Genomic DNA, 6,377 nt, shown 5'->3' with positions numbered 1-6,377 from the left:
GTAACCTGATTTCCACCAATTAAAATTCGACACCCATTTAAAAATATATAAATAATACTAAATTAATTAAAATAATAATAATTTAAATAAATATTAAATATGGGAACCGGTTCGGTTATTTTCGGTCGGTTCTGAAGCTAAACCCGGTCCCCAACCGTTAAATTTCGGTCCGGTCCGTTTTTTTTTTTGCAGTCTTGTTTCATCCGGTTCGGTCCCCGAGCCGGTCTTCCGGGCCGGTTCGGCCTGTTTTTGATGTCCATTTCAGTTTCTGCTCTCCCCTGATGAAATCCTTCATACGAACCATAACCCCTCTTGATAAAACAAAGAAAGATCAATAAGAGCCATTCCAACTGGTCAACATTTTCTCACTTCATGAAGATTGAGTGGAAAATAAAAAATAAAAATATGTTGGAGAATGTGGGAGAGACTCCCACATCTAAGAAATGGTTTAAGGAATATGTCCTTTAATAAGGGTTCTTAAAACACTTATTAAATGGACAAAGAGAGGCAATGCCCAAAATTGGGAGGATGTAGACCTATGCCCTGTTGTAAATATATATATATATATATATATATATATATATATATATATTTAAATATCATAGATGGGCCTTGGGCCTTGGGGCACTTGGGACTTGGGCCAAACAAGGAAAATTTTTTGCGTTTGTTTCTGGTTCTTGTTTGATTTTCGGATAAATATCAAACAACAGTTATCAACAGTTACAACTGTTCATTGAGTTTGAAATTGGAACAAACAGTTACAACTGTTCGTCTGAGGTCTATATATGGAACGCAAGAAGAAACAGAATGCACGCTTCTCCTCTCCCCTCCTTCTTCTGAAAAGAGAAACACATAGTAAAGTTTGATAGGATTCAAGTCGAAGTGCTTCGACTTGAATCAGATAGTTGTATCCTGCAAGATAGACGTCCAAGGAACTACAAGCACAAGAGTAGGGACGAATTTCTGTCTTAGGAGATTGCTGCAAGCAAGCCTCTATCTATTATCAAGTCAGTGATTCAATTCTCTCTTTGTTTAATTTCAACAAAACTTATTCATTTTGTGTGTACATATATATATATATATATATATACATATATATTAGAATTGTTCGTGTATTAGGATTGATTTACTTTGGTCAATTGATTTCATAATTATATCAATATCTATATACAATTCTTTGTGGTATACGATCCTTTGCTTATTGTGCATTGTTCTAACAAAATACACAAGCAATTTCTCCTTCTGGGTTACTTTGTTCTCTCTCTATTTCCTCAGCTTTTATCTAGTGCTTTTAAGCCATGACTGAGAATCATGCAACTAATGAAAACCGTATTCTCAATGTTAAAGATGACAAACCTTGCTCCAATACAGACTAAGAATCAAGCAGTAGCTTTTTTTGTGTACCCATTATGCAGAAAGTGACATAAATCTTGTTATTTTCCCTTACTTTTTGGTTCAAGCACACTTGGAAATGTGATTTTTCAGTTTCAAAACCATTTCATCAAATGTTTGAAGTTGAAAACTTTAGATATTTTTATTTTCAGGTGATTGCTGAGATGTTGGGGACATACTCTTTGATATTTACAGATTGTTAGTGTTGGGGACATCATTGAATATGAAAATGTATGCAATTTATGAATGATGTGCCCTACTCTCAAGTATAGGAGGTCAAGTTTTATTAAAGGGAAAGTGAGAGTATCGTATCCAAAGGATTGAGTAACTCTACCCCAGCTAGATTACCGTGAAAATAAACCTAGAAAACACATGCAAGTCTACCTTTTTACAAATCAATAGTCTCGGCCATTTGGAAGCCAAAACTACCAAAAATGATATTCATAGTGGTAAAGTGGTGAATCGGATTGATTGATTTTAGAGTTTACGCAAACAAATTAAACTACACAAAAATAAAGTAAGCAAATAAAAATAGAGACTTTGATGTAAGAGAGAAATAGAGACTTAGGCATCACACCTAACCTTACTCATGCACATAATGTAACCCCAAATTAATGTAACAACATACTTTGATAAATTCGCCCTTAGTGCTTTGATGAAGCTACCAAGAAACCAACTAGTCATGCAATTTAACAATCTCTTCCGAAGCAAAGCTACAGTACACAATCTTTATACCATTCAAATCTTCCGGATCCTAAATGGCCTATGGTGTCGTGAGCCTAAATTCTTCAGGAACCTAAACTCATAACATCATGCTTTAATTTCAAGGTAAGAAATTCAAGCAACTTAGTTCTTTCCGTAGGAATAAGCTAAGCCACCACCTATTTAGCTACACATGCTCACGGAATCAAGAATTTATCAAGTTCATGTTTCCAATTCATTAATTTCCTAAAGCATGCTTCTCGGTGATAAATCTATGAACATACTTAGGATACATGAAAGTATAGTGGCCAAAAGATTCAAAACATGCATAAACATTAAAGAACATAGGAATTACATTATTTTGTGCACAAGTTAGCCCTAGCCCCAAATTCAACTACTCACAACTCATATTTATACAACTACAAGCCATAAACATCATAAATAACAAATAAAAGAGAGCAAAGAATGGAGAACAAGTGATATACCCATGGGTTTGACTCTTTTTGGAGCCAAACCAAAAGCACAAGATGTCTCCCTTGCCTCCTAGATGCCAAGGACTAAAAAATCGAAAGTTTCGGCAATATTTCGTCTAAATTTTCGTTTTGTTTGGGTGTCGATATTTCCGTGATCATCCAAGTATATTTCGACGGATATTTTAGAAATTTCCCGAAATTTCGAGAAATTGACGATATTTTTCGAAATTTTGGGTAATTTCCGAAACCTTCCGACTCTGCCTACCCTTTCTCACATCAGTCACACGCAAAGTCACCACCACTCGACCACCCTTTCTCACATCAGTCACATGCAACATCAACATCATGTGGTTGACATATAGTTGGCCAAAAATTCCAATAAAAAAAAATCAACAAAGTCACCAAGGCTCAAACCTTGGTCACTTCATTTCTCTTTGAGCAAGAGCCTTAGCCAACTCTGCTGCACCTACACTTGTGTTATCATTGCAACATTCTAATATATATTCATTTTGCCTACGAATCTGAAAACTTAGGTAAATGTTCAATCAATAACTAACATAGAACAATCAATTACATTTTGAATTTTGTACCTCATAAGTCTTCTACGTGATTCTAAGTTACTCATGCAATTCAAGGTGTAATGTATGATATGTACAAAGAATGTATATAATATGTAATGGCCTAGCCTCCCATTGGATTTCCGGCCATCAAAAAATTATTTCTAAAATTTTCAGAGTTGTAGGCGATTCAGCATTTACCGTTTCATCTTAAATTATTACAAATCACTATATAACAATGTTTATTAAGGTTTTCTTTTCATATATAGTAGACAATTGATTAAATAAACATATCTAAAAGTTTTACTTAAAATTTCCATGTTTTTCTTCAAATTTCCATCATTTTTCTTGATTATTTACCGAAATCGATATATCCTCGATATTTCCGTTTCCGGAACCATCGAAATTTCCTCGAAACTCGATATTTTGGTCCTTGCTAGATGCTATATGAGAAGAGAAATGCTTCAAAGTATAGGGATTTCGGTTTCTAGAACCGAAATCACTATACAAATCCACAAAATCTCAAGAACAAAGTAAGAACAAGGCTTGAATGTGTGAGAAACAACATAAGTGATTAATCAAAGTGTGTAGATACTTCGGTTTTGGTGAAACTCAAGTGGCTACACACTTTTCTCTTACACAAAACTCAAAGAACTATGTATATGGTATGAAAAACTAACCTAAAACCAGAGAAAATAGAGATTTTGATGCTCCAAAATGAGAGAGCCAAGGGGGTGCATGGTTTTGAGGAAAGAGAATGAGCTATTTAAAGGCCAAAGTAATTCAAATCAAGGGTGGAGATAAAAAGAAATGAAAGGCTAGATGTGATTGACAAATTTGTAACCACAAAATGTGGATTTAGTCTTTAACTCCACATAGAAATGACCTAGAAAGCCCATAAATATTTTTGTGATGGAGAAAAAGTAAGGGTAGAAGGGTCACTGTGTAAGGGAATAAGGTAATAAATGGGAGACAAAGGTGTAAGGTGTAAGAATCGGACCACTTGTCATCTTTCAAATTTTGAATTTCAAAATAACCTAGACCTAAAGTCTCTAACCCTAGTAAGCTCTTCCTTATCCTCCACACATGTTCTCAACCGGCCAACTCAGCCGGAAATGTCCGGATTTCTGCATTGACCACAAGTGACCCATTTTTTTGTCCGTTTGCGCACTTTCTTCTCCTTTCTTCTTTCAATTGAATCTCCACCGAGAGTTCGGAATTTGCCTTTGACTTCTTGATACCAATATTCCTCCATGAGTGTAGATCATCTTGGTAAAATTTCAGAGCTTAGTTCACAGTGGTTTGGCTAGAACTGCTGCCGGAATCCATGCAGGTCTGGTTTTACAGTTTTTATCTTTTAGTCAGAAACTTGGACCAATCTTTTGAAGGCCTTGCACTCTTCATACAAAATGATCCTTAATTAGGATGTCTAGAACAGATCTGAAAAGTTTCAACTCATTTGGAGTTCATTTGTTCAGTCTACCGCTCTTCCTTCCTTGTCTAGCTCGGTTTCTCCTAGACGGAGTAGGAAAATGTGCTAAAAGACTTTTTAGTGCATTTCCAAGATTCTCCATCATTTCCTAGTATGATAAGGAAAACATAATAAATATATATATAAATAAACACAAAGGTTAAGCAAAATTGTAAGATTAGGGGAATAATTACTAGGGATTATAGACCTAATAAAATACCTCACACTTATACTTTGCTTGTCCTCAAGCAAAAACATGAACTAAACTAGCACAAACAAACTAAAAGGCACACTTGCATCCTCGATGAAAATTTAACCATTTCCCTTAAAGATCCATGACTTTGTGGAATGACTTTCAATTAAGCAAGCTTAAAAACCAAAATTTCAAAATGCAAAGCTAATAATTGGATTTGGAAAGTCGTGCTCGACAAAATAGATTGAATGCATATGCCATGTGTGCCACCGTAAATGATTCACATGGGTTTAACTTAAACCGCATTTGTCTAACCATCAAACTCACATGGATATCACTTATTTTCACTCTAGTGTTTAATGGTTAGTGTTTGCACTCAAAAGCAATTCAATTGACATGCTTTCCATAGGCTTGCTCTTTCATATTTTCTCTACATGATCATAGCATGAGTTCTCTTGGATCACAAGGTCTTTTATTTAGGTTGTAATGGGGCTTAGGTGAGGGGTTAAAGAAATGAAGGGAAGGGAAATCATAAATTCTAAGCGTCCTAGTAAGCAATTCTCTTGTTGAGTTCATTTTTCTTTTGGCTCTAAGTGCTTGTAAAACCTGATTTTCTTTTCCACAAACCCAAAAACTAAGGGGGGTGTATTCAATCTTGATTTTAAATGATTTTGTCAAGCTTTATAAAATCCATGGATTCTACATAATCCACGGAATATTTTAATTCCATATGGATTTCAACAGATTCTAATGTATTATATTAGCAAGATTTGTTTGGATTATAATAAATCTATGGATTGTCTTAATAACAATAATAGTAAAGACCAAAATAAAATAATAATACAAGGTTGTGGAGGAAGAATTCATCACAAGACTGTTACAAGGTTGCATTGCAGGAATTGGATGGGATAAATGCATTACTGAAGATTGTGCCTTGTAGTTATAAAATTATGAAGAAAATGATGGTGCAATTGATCCACCTCCCAGAAAAGATTTTGAGTAAATAGTTAGATCCTTTTGCTGTAAACTTAAACAGAAAAAACTATTAAATCGCTTCACAAGGAATACAGATACAATTGTATAAAAATAAGAACAAGAAATAAATTAGAAATGGATCATGAACCTTTAAACTGAATGGTCACTCAATCCAAGCCTAAGTCTTCTGCACTGCATCTCAATATTTGGTATTCTTTGTATGGGGCAAGAGACTGTATTACCGAGAGCATATGAGAGAGTGCAGGGACCCAAGCTTTATATAGAGAATTGGATATTCTGTAACCTCCCATAAAGGAAACAATTCAAGTCCAAATCTCTATTGTAATTGCATATCATTTTAGGTTAACTTAATAACCATGTCATATTAGATTTCTCCATAATTTACGTGGATACACCATAAATAAAATATCGGATTAAAGTCTCAAGATTCTCCAATTACTTATTCTGCGTAAATTGGTAAGTTGTTGATGACTCGATGTAAACTAATGATAAAGTCCATTTTAGTCTTACATTCTCCCACTTGGACTATCATAAGTTTACTCAACAAGAATACCATTGTGATCAGATATAGTAATCAATTCTTTAGTGCGCAC

Source organism: Rosa chinensis, chromosome 6 (assembly GCF_002994745.2).
Source record: "Rosa chinensis cultivar Old Blush chromosome 6, RchiOBHm-V2, whole genome shotgun sequence".
NCBI lineage: Eukaryota > Viridiplantae > Streptophyta > Magnoliopsida > Rosales > Rosaceae > Rosa > Rosa chinensis.
Note: the sequence above shows the minus strand (reverse complement) of the source record.